This window comes from Coregonus clupeaformis, unplaced genomic scaffold (genome assembly GCF_020615455.1).
Source record: "Coregonus clupeaformis isolate EN_2021a unplaced genomic scaffold, ASM2061545v1 scaf0019, whole genome shotgun sequence".
Lineage (NCBI taxonomy): Eukaryota > Metazoa > Chordata > Actinopteri > Salmoniformes > Salmonidae > Coregonus > Coregonus clupeaformis.
Genome location: NW_025533474.1, coordinates 270,001 through 285,076, shown reverse-complemented (window position 1 = coordinate 285,076; position 15,076 = coordinate 270,001). Strand labels below are relative to the sequence as shown.

At 40.0% G+C, this 15,076-nt stretch overlaps 1 long non-coding RNA gene across 1 annotated transcript; it reads right to left on the bottom strand.

Annotated features, from left to right (window-relative positions):
• Nucleotides 1-1,512: 1,512 nt before the first annotated feature.
• LOC121556033 lies at nt 1,513-6,417 on the bottom strand. The gene is made up of 3 exons (XR_006658056.1): nt 6,377-6,417; nt 1,759-2,012; nt 1,513-1,611 (listed from the first exon to the last, which is right to left on the bottom strand). It is a non-coding gene; the product is annotated as an uncharacterized LOC121556033 (long non-coding RNA).
• Nucleotides 6,418-15,076: the final 8,659 nt, after the last annotated feature.

The following is a 15,076-nucleotide window of genomic DNA, read 5'->3' as shown; positions in this document are numbered from 1 at the left end:
TGTACTGAATGGTCTTTCATCTCTATCAGACAGTGGAAGAGATTGATGCACCTCTCAGGGGAGATGTTCTTCCTCTGCATCACCTTAAGGGATCGGATTGTTTTCTGGACACTGTCTGGACTGCTTTCTGTCTGTGTCACCAGACCTCGTAGGAGTTTCTGATTGGACTCCAGTGACATGCCATGAAGGAAGCGGACAAAGAGGTCCAGGTGTCCGTTCTTGCTCTCCAGGCGTTATCCACGGTACTCTTCAGCAGCTCATGCAAGGTTAGCTCTTCAGATGCAGCTCTAGACTTTCTCTTGAGGAAGGGGCTTCAGTGCATCCATGTTCTTCGTTATGTAACAATGGTACATGTAGACAGCTGAGAGAAACTCCTGAATGCTCAGATGAACAAAGCAGTACACCACTCTCTGAAATAACACAGACTCTTCTTTAAAGATTTGTGTGCACACTCCTGAGTACACTGAGGCTTCTTTGACATCAATGCCACACTCTTTCAGGTCTTCTTCATAGAACATGAGATTACCCTTCTCCAGATTTTCAAACGCCAGCTTCCCCCAGCTTCAGAAGAATTTCCTTATCTGACTCCATGAGCTCCTGTTGATCCATCTCATCTCTTCCATGATATTTCTGGTTCTTCAGGCTGATCTGAATGAGCAGGAAGTATATTGACATCTCAGTCAGAGTCGTGGGCATCTCTCTCCTCTTGTCTGTACTCAACATGTGTTCAAGAACTACTGCAGAAATCCAACAGAAGACTGGAATGTGGCACATGATGTGGAGGCTCCTTGATGTCTTTATGTGTGAGATGATTCTGCTGGCCAGGTCCCGATCACTGAATCTCTTCCTGAAGTACTCCTCCTTCTGTGGGTCATTGAACCCTCGTACCTCTGTCACCTGGTCAACACACTTAGGGGGGATCTGATTGGTTGCTGCAGGTCGGGAGGTTATCCATAGGAGAGCAGAGGGAAGCAGATTCCCCATGATGAGGTTTGTCAGCAGAACATCGACAGACGATGTCTGGGTGACATTAGACACCTTTTCATTGTGCTGGAAATCCAATGGAAGTCTGCTTTCATCCAAACCATCAAAGATGAACATAGCTTTACAGGCAATGAATTTCTTTGCATTGCCTATGTCTAGTTCTGTGTGGAAGCCATTTAAAAGTCTGAGAAGACTGTACTGGAGATCTTTAATCAAGTTCAGCTCCCGGAAAGGAAGCACAAATATGATATCCACATCTTGGTTCGCCTTCTCTTCAGCCCAGTCTAGGATGAACTTCTGCACAGAGACTGTTTTTCCGATGCCAGCGATGCCCTTCGTCAGCACAGTTCTGATGCTTCTCTCTTGGCCTGGTAAGGGTTTAAAGATGTCATTGCAGTGGATTGCTGTGTCATGTGAGGTTGGCGTCCTGGATGCTGTCTCTAGCTGCCACACCTCATGTTCATTGTTAACCCCTTCACTCTCTCCCTCTGTGATGTAGAGCTCTGTGTAAATCCTGTTGAGGGGGAGTTTGGTTCCCTGCTTTTTCCATGCCTTCTATCACACATTCATACCTCCTTTTCAGACTGTCTTTATGGTTTACTATAGCTCTCTGCAGGCTGTCATCCACTACAAGGGAAGAGGAAAAATGATGTGTATCAGAAACATTCATTGACAGGATGAAAAGTGGGCCTTCCACAACTACAGTAACTTCTATTATCTCATAATATTGTAGTTAACTACTGTAAATCATATTAAGGTATTGACTTGGCCCACGTGTGCAAGTGGTCTTCCTGTTTTCAGAGCCTCTTGTTTTATTGGGTTGACTCAGGTGCTGTAGTACAGGCCGTGTTCTGGATCTCTTTCTACACTGAGGACAGTCATAGTCTCCTGAAGGAGCAGGTTTCTCCCAGTATCTGGTAATGCACTGTCTGCAGAACCTGTGTCCACAGGTGATAGAGACTGGATCCCTCAGCACCTGCTGACACACTGCACACCTGGACTGATCCTCTAACAGAGTAGACCATCCACTACAGAGATAAAGGAGAGAGAGAGATTGTAGATGTTAATACTGATCCTTTAACAGAGTAGACCTTCCACTACAGAGATAAAGGAGAGAGAGATTGTATATGTTAATACTGATCCTCTAACAGAGTAGACCTTCCACTACAGAGATAAAGGAGAGAGAGATTGTAGATGTTAATACTGATCCTCTAACAGAGTAGACCTTCCACTACAGAGATAAAGGAGAGAGAGATTGTAGATGTTAATACTGATCCTCTGGCAGAGCAGACCTTCCACTACAGAGATAAAGGAGAGAGAGATTGTAGATGTTAATACTGATCCTCTGGCAGAGCAGACCTTCCACTACAGAGATAAAGGAGAGAGAGATTGCAGATGTTAATACTGTTCATAGACAGACAGCTGGGAACAGTATACTCTGCTCTCTGAGTGGTAGTAGCCTCTGGAATGAATAACATGTCCACAGTGGTATTACTAAACTATATGAACTCAGAAGGTTGTAGAAACATGTCCACAGTGGTATTACTAAACTATATGAACTCAGAAGGTTGTAGAAACATGTCCACAGTGGTATTACTAAACTATATGAACTCAGAAGGTTGTAGAAACATGTCCACAGTGGTATTACTACACTATATGAACTCAGAAGGTTGTAGAAACATGTCCACAGTGGTATTACTAAACTATATGAACTCAGAAGGTTGTAGAAACATGTCCACAGTGGTATTACTAAACTATATGAACTCAGAAGGTTGTAGAAACATGTCCACAGTGGTATTACTAAACTATATGAACTCAGAAGGATGTAGAAACATGTCCACAGTGGTATTACTAAACTATATGAACTCAGAAGGTTGTAGAAACAAAATTGTAATCTCACCTCTTAGCTTTGGTGTCATGTTCCCAAGAGAGACTAATTTTAGAGGCAGGGACCCCCTCCTCTCTCTCTCCAGAGAGACTCATTTTAGAGGCAGGGACCCCCTCCTCTCTCTCTCCAGATAGACTCATTTTAGAGGCAGGGACCCCCTCCTCTCTCTCCCCAGAGAGACTCATTTTAGAGGCAGGGCCCCCCTCCTCTCTCTCCCCAGAGAGACTCATTTTAGACCACTGACCCCTAAACAGAGATGCAGCATATTGGTTGTGGTGAACACAGTGACAACTCATTCTAGAATGTCCATTGTTCTCTTTTACTCATGATCTCTTAGAAATAAAAAATGTACTAACAGACATATCGAAACAGTCAGGCTATTTAATGCAATCAGATGAACATCTGGTTGTGACATCTCTTCTCCATGTTAACTGTCAATAATAATAATAATAATAAGTCACTGTTTGTTAAGGTAGTTATAGACAGTGCAGCAACACAAGGCCATGCCTCACACTTATTTGTATTAATAAAAATTAGGCTATTTGTTGTCTTTGAATCTGAGAATGTAGACAGAAGGGCTAAAACGGGCATGATAAATCTGAGGGGAAATCATTGATCCATTCAGAAAGTTATTTTGCAACAAGTAGGAGATTTATATTATGTAAAGTAGGCTAGGTTATAATATATAATAGCGGTTTGTTAGTGATATGCAGATGGAGGTCTATACCTCAGCTATAGCCTACATACATAACAAGTTTTAGTTATCCTGCAACAGGATGATTAAATTAAGATCCTACATCTGTACAGAGCTTGTCTTTATCTAAACCAAGGCCGTTTGCATTATTAGCAATGACGTTGCAACTGTCAGCTGCTGAAAACCTATGTGATTGGATGTTATAGACCCCCATCTGAACAGTTTCTTTCCCCATGCTGTGGCCCTCACCAACTGGCCATCTGGCCCATAGAGACTAAAGGACTATACACTCTATGCTGCACACCACATCAAGCCATCTCTGAACTGTGCACTACCATCTGGTCCATAGAGACTGAAGGACTATACACTCTATGCTGCACACCACATCAAGCCATCTCTGAACTGTACACTACCATCTGGCCCATAGAGACTAAAGGACTATGCACTCTATGCTGCACACCACATCAAGCATGAGCTGATGAGATAGTGGATTGCACAGTCAGATTGAACAGAGTATATAGGCATTTCATGTCATAGATTTAGCTGGTGGTAATTTGTGGAATAGACACCGGCTGGAATGCGGTTTTAACCAATCAGCATTCAGGATTAGACCCACCTGTTGTATAAATGTGTATATCCACTGTTCATTCTCTTATAGCTCAATGCTCACTCTAGCTATTTGTGTATAATGTTGTACATACACTTTGTGTAAACTCGTCTGTCTGTATTCTGTCTCTAAATGTTGTCTCTCACTAGGAGCACCATATCACCAAGTAAAATTCAGAGTAAAGGATCTTAATTTGATCACCCCCCACTACAGAATAACTTCCATGCAATGCAGGAAATGTATTTGAGGTTTAAAATGACTTCTAAAGTTTCAGAATAGATTTTTTCATATGAAGTATATATCAACCTTACAAAAATGTACATAAATTATGATCCACATTTCCTGTTGCTGCAGGAATATTTTCCTCAAATGAAGATCCTACATACAGTTGAAGTTGGAAGTTTACATACACCTTAGCCAAATACATTTAAACTCAGTTCTTCACAAATGCCTGTCTTAGGTCAGTTAGGATCACCACTTTATTTTAAGAATGTGAAATGTCAGAATAAAAGTAGAGAGAATGATTTATTTCAGCTTTTATTTCTTTTCATCAACATTCCCAGTGGGTCAGAAGTTTACATACACTCAATTAGTATTTGGTAGCATTGCCTTTAAATTGTTTAACTTGGGTCAAACGTTTCGGGTAGCCTTCCACAAGCTTCCCACAATAAGTTGGGTGAATTTTTGGCCCATTCACTCCTGACAGAGCTGGTGTAACTGAGTCAGGTTTGTAGGCCTCCTTGCTCGCTTTCACGCGCTTTTCAGTTCTGCCCACACATTTTCTATAGGATTGAGGTCAGGGCTGTGTGATGGCCACTCCAATACCTTGACATTGTTGTCTTAAGCCATTTTGCCACAACTTTGGAAGTATGCTTGGGGTCATTGTCCATTTGGAAGACCCATTTGCGACCAAGCTTTAACTTCCTGACTGATGTCTTGAGATGTTGCTTCAATATATCCCACATCATTTCCTTCCTCATGATGCCATCTATTTTGTGAAGTGCACCAGTCCCTCCTGCAGCAAAGCACCCCCACAGCATGATGCTGCCACCCCGTGCGTCACGGTTGGTATGGTGTTCTTCGAATGCACAAGCACCCCCTTTTTCCTCCAAACATAATGATGGTCATTATGGCCAAACAGTTCTATTTTTGTTTCATCAGACTAGAGGATATTTCTCCAAAAAGTACAATCTTTGTCCCCATGTGCAGTTGCAAACCGTAGTCTTGCTTTTTTATGGCGGTTTTGGACCAATGGCTTCTTCCTTGCTGAGGGGCCTTTCAGGTTATGTCGATATAGGACTAGTTTTTACTGTGGATATAGATACTTTCGTACCTGTTTCCTCCAGCATCTTCACAAGGTCCTTTGTTGTTGTTCTGGGATTGATTTGCACTTTTCGCACCAAAATACGTTTCATCTCTAGGGAGACAGAACGCGTCTCCTTCCTGAGCGGTATGACGGCTGCGTGGTCCCATGGTGTTTATACTTGCGTACTATTGTTTGTACAGATGAACGTGGTACCTTTAGGTGTTTGGAAATTGCTCCCAATGATGAACCAGACTTGTGGAGGTCTACCATTTTTTTCTGAGGTCTTGGCTGATTTCTTTTGATTTTCCCATGATGTCAAGCAAAGAGGCACTGAGTTTAAAGGTAGGCCTTGAAATACATCCACAGGTACACCTCCAATTGACTCAAATTATGTCAATTAGCCTATCAGAAGCTTCTAAAGCCATGACATAATTTTCTGGAATTTTCCAAGCTAAGTAAACTTCTGACCCACTGGAATTGTGATACAGTGAATTATAAATTAAATAATCTGTCTGTAAACAATTGTTGGAAAAATTACTTGTGTCGTGCACAAAGTAGATGTCCTAACCGACTTGCCAAAACTATAGTTTGTTAACGAGAAATTTGTGGAGTGGTTGAAAAACCTACCTAAGTGTATGTAAACTTCCGACTTCAACTGTAGGTATGGGTAAAAGTGACTAGGCAATCAGGATATAGATTACATCACACACACACACACACACACACACACAGGGAGGGAATGTTGTGTTAGTTTAATATTGTTTCAGGACTATGAAAATGGAAAAAAAAGGATTAGCCTATGGATTATGAAAACAACAAAAATAAATGGTAAAATGGGAGAGGAGAAATGACAATTGTAGTTTAATTCACTGACCATGACCCATGAGTTCTTCTTACCTTTGTTCAGTAGAAAAGTCTCCCTCTCTAAACTTTATAGGAAGATTCATAGACTTGTCACTCTTCATGGACACACAGCTGGGTACAGGGGAGGCTGGTCTCTCCTGCTTGATTGGGCTTCAACACAACAGAGACAAACATTACATCTCTCATCTACTCTGAACTCAGATGGGGAAACATAAGACGAGTTTCATTCCAAAACGCTATATATCCATTTTCAGAAATGTTGGTCAATTTGCTTTTATAGTTTAAAGAAATTCTGAAAGAGATTGGTGTGTTTTTTCACTAGCTAATCATGGTATGGGGTTGTTCAGTGACAGACATGTATTTGTTTAAAATCTATCACTTGATGGTTTCATTTCAGAGAGACCAAGAATCATGTTTTTTGCTAAATACTACATATCTGCCTCACTCTCAGAGAAATAAGTAGTACTGCTAGGTTTTACACAGTAATAATATATCTGCCTCACTCTCAGAGAAATAAGTAGTACTGCAAGGTTTTACACAGTAAAAATATATATATCTGCCTCACTCTCTGAGAAATAAGTAGTACTGCTAGGTTTTACACAGTAATAATATATATATCTGCCTCACTCTCAGAGAAATAAGTAGTACTGCTAGGTTTTACACAGTAATAATATATATATCTGTCTCACTCTCTGAGAAATAAGTAGTACTGCTAGGTTTTACACAGTAATAATAATTTAAAAAAACGCTCGATCGAGGTGTTACTTTGGCAGATAATGTCACCCATCTAAATACATAGTTTTTATTTTATTTTTATAATTAACTAAATGTATGTTGTTTTTGGTTTTTGTCAGTTTCATTGTGCTATGCTATAAATTGTTATTTTATTGTTGTAAGTGGTAAAATGAACTAGAAAATGTCATATTTTGAAATTCTGAGTAATTACTACTTTAGTAAGGATATACTTTATTCAGTACTACTGCAGTTAATAAATAATTCCAATAGAATGCAGCATAAGACCACAAAGACATTTCAGAAGGTTAGTTTAGTTTTCTCCCTGGATACACCACCACTCCCCTCTCAGGAAAACTCCTGCACACGCTTTTACTGTCCCTTTCCACACTGCTAACGCAAGAGGAACGACTGAAAAGCATTTAACAGATTACTGTGAAATAATATAATGATGATTCATGTTTATTATTACCTGTTTTATGCTCATGTTTTGAAATCATACTTCATTACTATAATGATTATCAATAAGCCTGAACATTAATTTAGTCACCTCTGGTCGAGAAAAACGTATTTTCCTAGTACATTCATTGTCAGATTCATCAACCAGCAGCGAGCACTCTGCCTTCTAGCACAAGCGAGGGGCATGTTGAGGTACATTTGCTAACCGCGAGGGTTGCATTTTGTAATTTATTGGTGGGCTGGAAGACGCACTCTTGTCTTTTCTATTCCGAGGTTGTTTAATCGCAATATTAGATATTTAAAAATGCATGTATATTAGAGTTGAGGTTGGAGCATCTGACTAGTGATTATTTACCAGGGTTCAACACCTGCTATAGTCACTATTTAGTTGCTCTTCCAAAGCATCACAGGCCCTATCCGAGATATATAAGCTAGCTAAAGTAATGAGTGACCATTTTAGAAAATCATGGGACATTTAGAATTTGGTTGCATGCTATTTTATGTCAATCATATTGCTGCTTATAGCCTATAACTGATGCTTCGTGGCCTTATGCTGCCATCTATTGGAAATATTTAGGTATTAAAAGTTAGTAATTCACGTACAGACATTGGTGAGGCAGCTGAGAAATAAAGTGTATTAGATCATTCTCAAACCAGCCCCACGCCAATTGCTGGACTTTCACACAGAGGTTACTAGGTCACCCAATTCAAACCACATTTGAAAAATAAAACAAATGTGTCTTATTTATCAAGTGTTCTGTCTTGCAATTATATATATAATAAAATAACAACAAAATAATCAAAACGCTATTTAATACTATAATTGTATTTACTAAGATAATATTATTCCTAAAATAGTTTCTAAAAGTGTTCTAGGCTACCCTACCCTAGAATTAGGGGTTACGGCTAAAATAGGTTATAAGTAGGGTAAGAGTTTCTGTATAGCACTTTGTGACATCTGCTGGTGTAAAAAGAGCTATATAAATACATTTGATTGATTGTTAAGTTTAGTGTTTTTATGGCAAAAAACAGTATGGGTTTATAGCACTCTTGCGCCTCCCTTTGGCCATCTGTGGGTACTACATAACTCATTCATTACATTTTTTACATTTACATTTTACATATTTAGCAGACGCTCTTATCCAGAGCGACTTACAGTTAGTGAGTGCATATATTTTCATACTGGCCCCCTGTGGGAAACGAACCCACAACCCTGGCGTTGCAAGCGCCATGCTGTACCAACTGAGCTATATGACACTTGCTAGGCTTATAATCTGAGGGTAGCAACTCGTCAGATCTACAAATCCATTAGCTAGACCACCCGATTAGACAACAATCACCCCATTATACCCATTTGGTTTGCAACTCAGTGAACCTGCGCAGCATTCGACTCAATTTGATGCCTACGAACAAAGACTTGATGCATATCAAATTACCCAGCAGCCATTTAGAAACAACAAGTCATCAGAAAAATTGTTATTTATTCATTAAAAATGTATTCTGGCTGTTTAAATCTGCCACATCTTGAAAAAGAGGACAGGGACATGCGTTTTGTTTAGATTGTACACTTTTTTTCTTAAAATAAATATGTATAACCATGACCAGAAAATGTTTAACGTTTGATGGCTTTGCGCTAGACAACACCTCTTAGACTGTGGCTCACCACAACATGTACTCAGGTTAAAATTGATCGAGCCTCACCAAGTAACCCAGTAACCTTGTTAATAATTAGTTACCTGAGGTAAACCTACAGGGTTAACGTTCGCCAAGTAGCCGTAACCTTGTTAACAATAAGTTACCTGAGGTAAACCTACAGGGTTAACGCTCAAGTATCCATAACCTTGTAAATAATAAGTTACCTGAGGTAAACCTACAGGGTTAACGCTCACCAAGTATCTATAACCTTGTAAATAATAAGTTACCTTAGGTAAACCTACAGGGTTAACGCTCACCAAGTAGCCGTAACCGTGTTAATAATAAGTTACCTGAGGTAAACCTACAGGGTTTACGCTCACCAAGTAGCAGTAACCTTGTTAATAATAAGTTACCTGAGGTAAACCTACAGGGTTAACGCAGGCAGGTCTCATTGATAACAATAGTGAAGCTGGCATTGTGACGCAGAACAATGGACTGGCAATAGAACGTTCTGAAGGCGAGTCGGTGTCACGGAGCTCAATAGAACTAATAGGAGCTGGTAGGGTGAAAAATGCCGTAACATAAGGACTGTTTTTTCGTAACCAGGGACAGAAGGTAATATTATGAAACTGGGCTCCATGGCGGATGCAATGAACTAATTTTATCATAAATAAACGATGTAAAAAATGTAACTTGAGGCGCCCCGAAAATAATATTCAAAAAGTTCAGTCCTTGGACACAGAGGGGTTAAACACTAAAGTTACCGTCCATCTAGTGAAGAGGAGAACCGGACAGAGGGATGGTAGGTAGCCAGCATCCATCAACGAGAGAGGGAGAAGCCCTCCACTGTATTTAACAGGTGGAAGAAACAACCCGGGAGCTCCATCGGTCCACAAGAAATGCAGGCAGCCGGTGATGATGTAGTGGTAGCCAGGATAACTAGGATGCTGCTGGTAGAGTAGCTAGCTTAGCTAGCTGTACCGACTAGCTTGGCTAGCTAGCAGGTCGTTCGTCTGTCCCTCAAGGATGATGACGAATCCGGTGAACCACACAAGATGAAACAAGAATAGCGAGTGAAAAGGATCTGGCTACACTCATACTGTCACTGACCATTACGCAAAAAAGCTAATTGAACAATAAACTTCGGCGTCTCAACACTGTAACGAACTCCGTCATTGTTCCCCAACATCACCTCAGCCCACTCTGCGCGTAACTGGACAATATGCTTGGCGCCAAACCGTACGTGGACGCGGGCAGTTCTGTACGGGGACGCGGGCAGTTCTGTACGTGGACGCGGACAGTTCCAGAACGCGGACATGAGCAGTGCAACAAAATACATTTACATTTAAATTTTAATCACTTAGCAGACGCTCTTATCCAGAGCGACTTACAGTTAGTGAGTGAATACATAACCCAGTCTTTACACTGGCTGACATTAGTAATATTCATTTATTTATTTTTATATGTAAAACAAACATTCAAAGTTTTTTTATAACAATATTTTGAGATCTGGGCCCATATCCACAAAGTGTCTCAGAGTAGAACATTGGTCGTATAAGTGCTGAGAATAAAGACATTTGACACTTATGGGTATAAATTAAAGCTATGCATGAAGCCTCTAGTCCCACCTAGTCGGCAGATATTTAGGACACCTCATGAGCTGTCCTAACCAGTTAAGAATTAACAGCAGGTGTCTTGATAATACTATAGAATAATGCAGCGAGTCAGTGGTTCCTGCACCACATGTAATTGCTTTGGAGTAGTTAAAAATAATATTTGTATATTTCTATATGATCAATCCATAAATAATATAGACCTACATGCAACCGTATGTCTTGTGCTTTTGGCAATGATTTCTGTATAATAATTATGTATAAGTGATACCATTAATGTCTGCATAGCATGTTGTCTTCATTTTGGCATATTAACTCATGCTTATTTCTGAAGAGTAACTCAGGATTTCGCCCAGCGGCTAAGGAGTTGGAGCTGTGGCAGGAGTTGGACCTATGGCAGAAAGGTCGCTGGTTCGAATCCCGGGCCGGGCGCTGGAAAAAACGGGCGGGCTTGATCTGACCACTGGAGGGCTGCTGGGTTCACATCCTCAAAACAATCACCTTTCGTTGATCAGAACTCTAGTGGTTCTTCTTCACTGAACCCAAAAATATATCTAACTTTTAGTGGTTCCATATATTAAGGAAGTGATAGAAGCATTTTTGGTTCTATAAGGAACCTTATTTTCTAAGTGTATAATAAACACGTTTTCTTTTGATTATTTAATTACCTACATCATGTTATTTCAAGTTATCCCTTTGGAGCGCAACATCACGTTGTTAAAAATAATCCTAAATTGGCCATGGCTGTAAATTGGGCAATTGAAGGCATCTAGGGCGAAATATGTGTTCGATGAAAATGAACATTGTATGCAAAGTTGTAGGCAACATTATTGACAAGGGACCCTGAAGCCTACGATGCCAAAGCTATTTAGAGTTGTTAAACGGGTGTGAAGAGTGTGTTGGTATAACGGTAATATTGTCAAAATTCCGCTTGTAACAACTATCAGAATTGGTTAAAGAACTATGCATTCCAATATATTAGGCAATAGTGAAGAGTAGGCAAAGTGTTCGTGTCGTGAAAATGTTATCAAAAGTCTTCCATTGCAACGAGTCCAGTCAGGGTGCTGCAGAACCCCTGCAGTACCTCCAATGACCCCGGATTGAGAACTCCTGATTTACAGTAAGTGCATTCATCTTAAGATAGCTATTCATTTTAGAAATAAACATAATAAATTATTCATAAAATTGTCATCTCACCTCTTAGCTTTGGTGTCATGTTCCCCAGAGAGACGCATTTTAGAGGCAGGGACCCCCTCCTCTCTCTCCCCAGAGAGACTCATTTTAGAGGCAGGGCCCCCCTCCTCTCTCTCCCCAGAGAGACTCATTTTAGACCACTGCCCCCTAAACAGAGATGCAGCATGTTGGTTGTGGTGAACACAGTGACAACTCATTCTACAATGTCAATTGTTCTCTTTTATTCATAATCTCTCAGAAATAAAATATTTACTAACATTCTAGTGTGTTGCTTTGTTCAACAGGTATGCTATTATTATGCTATTACTGAATTCAGTTCATAATATCAATGTTAAGAAAACTACGTTCAGTGGTTTCATCCCAAATTACACAGGAAGCAGGACTCATTATAATTTTGAAAACAAAATTTTTCCCGATATTCTGAAAGACGAATTATGACGAACTATGATACATACAAAAATATACAAATTGTAAAATAACCACACTATACGAATATATGAACAACATGTTTTTGAATTTGACCCAGTTAGCGCCATTTTGTATGATTGAACTGTCACGTAGCTGTCCCGGTGAAATGGACTGTTAGATTAGAGTGTTTTACTTCCATTCACTATACTAAAATTACACAGTGGTGTAAAGTACTTAAGTAAAAATACTTTAAAGTACTACTTAAGTCGTTTTTTGGGGTATCTGTACTTTACTATTCATATTTTTGACTACTTTTACTTTTACTTCACTACATTCCTAAAGAAAATAATATATTTTTACTCCATACATTTTCCCTGACACCCAAAAGTACTCGTTACATTTTGAATGCTTAGCAGGACAAGAAAATTGTCTAATTCACACATTTGCCAAGAGAACATCCCTACTGCCTCTGATCTGGGGGACTCACTAAACACATGCTTCGTTTGTGAAATTATGAGTTGGAGCTTGCCCCTGGCTATACGTAAATAAAATAAAAACTAGAAAATGTGGCCATCTGCTTTGCTTAATATAAGAAATTTGAAATTATTTATACTTGTACTTTTACTTTTGATATTTAAGTACATTTTAGCAATTACATTTACTTTTGATACTTAAGTATATTTAAAACCAAATATTTTTAGACTTTTACTCAAGTAGTATTTTACTTTTACTTGAGTCATTTTCTATTAAGGTATCTTTGCTTTTACTCAAGTATGACAATTGGGTACTTTTTCCACAACTGAAATTACACCATACATTTAATTTCTCTACACACTTTACAATAATCCCTGTGAAGAGTCTTACCTTGTAGCCTGAATTCAAAACCAGAACATGTCAAGTCATTGAGATATTTTCCGTTGTGCTGAGAGAGCACCTTCCGGATGACAAGTGGCTCTGTATCTATGTTCTAGGTACAGTTGATCTTTGGATGCAATAATATCTGGTCAAAGTCTAGTGGCACAACACCATAGTATAGCATTAACAGAACAGTAGTTTAACCTTTTACTTATTTTCTCAAAAAGGTAGGGGTCAAAATTGGCACTCCCTTTCAATACCTCCCTTGCGAGGATAACAGCACTGAGCCTTGTTCTAAAATGTTTTATGAGTTGGAGTGATCTTAGACCATTCCTCCATACAGAATCCTTCCAAATGGCCAACTACAGGAAGGTAAAGGTACAACTAAACACACAATAAAGAAACAAAGCTCCCTAATTGACAGGAGGCTTGAATCTTAGTCATTTACCCACCAACCTCTTACTACTATCCCAATGTATACATTCTACCAACATAATACATAAATAATCCCTGGTAGGATCCTTACCTTGCAGCCTGAATTCAAAACCAGAACATGTCAAGTCAGTGAGATGTACAGTGGGGAGAACAAGTATTTGATACACTGCTGATTTTGCAGGTTTTCCTACTTACAAAGCATGTAGAGGTCTGTCATTTTTATCATAGGTACACTTCAACTGTGAGAGACGGAATCTAAAACAAAAATCCCGAAAATCACATTGAATGATTTTTAAGTAATTAATTTGCATTTTATTGCATGACATAAGTATTTGATACATCAGAAAAGCAGAACTTAATATTTGGTACGGAAACCTTTGTTTGCAATTACAGAGATTATACGTTTCCTGTAGGTCTTGACCAGGTTTGCACACACTGCAGCAGGGATTTTGGCCCACTCCTGTCACGATCGACGAAGGGAGTAGACCAAGGCGCAGCGTGAGATTTGTACATCTTATTTAATTAAGTGCGCACACAATAAACAAAACAACAAACGATACGTGAAGTCCACGGTACAAACACAAAACCAACTGGAACAAAAACCCACAAACACAAAGGGGAAACAGACAGTTTAAATATGGTTCCCAATCAGAGACAACCAGCCACAGCTGACACTCGTTGCCTCTGATTGAGAACCACACTGGCCAACACAGAAATACAATACTAGACTGTGAACATAGAAACACAAACACATAGAATATACACACCCTGGCTCAACATATAGAGTCCCCAGAGCCAGGGTGTGACAACTCCTCCATACAGACCTTCTCCAGATCCTTCAGGTTTCGAGGCTGTCGCTGGGCAATACGGACTTTCAGCTCCCTCCAAATATGTTCTATTGGGTTCAGGTCTGGAGACTGGCTAGGCCACTCCAGGACCTTGAGATGATTCTTACGGAGCCACTCCTTAGTTGCCCTGGCTGTGTGTTTCGGGTCGTTGTCATGCTGGAAGACCCAGCCACGACCAATCTTCAATGCTCTTACTGAGGGAAGGAGGTTGTTGGCCAAGATCTCGCGATACATGGCCCCATCCATCCTCCCCTCAATACGGTGCAGTCGTCCTGTCCCCTTTGCAGAAAAGCATCCCCAAAGAATGATGTTTCCACCTCCATGCTCCAAGTTGGGATGGTGTTGTTGGGGTTGTATTCATCCTTCTTCTTCCTCCAAACACGGCGAGTGGAGTTTAGACCAAAAAGCTCTATTTTTGTCTCATCAGACCACATGACCTTCTCCCATTCCTACTCTGGATCATCCAGATGGTCATTGGCAAACTTCAGACGGGCCTGGACATGCGCTGGCTTGAGCAGGGGGACCTTGCGTGCGCTGCAGGATTTTAATCCATG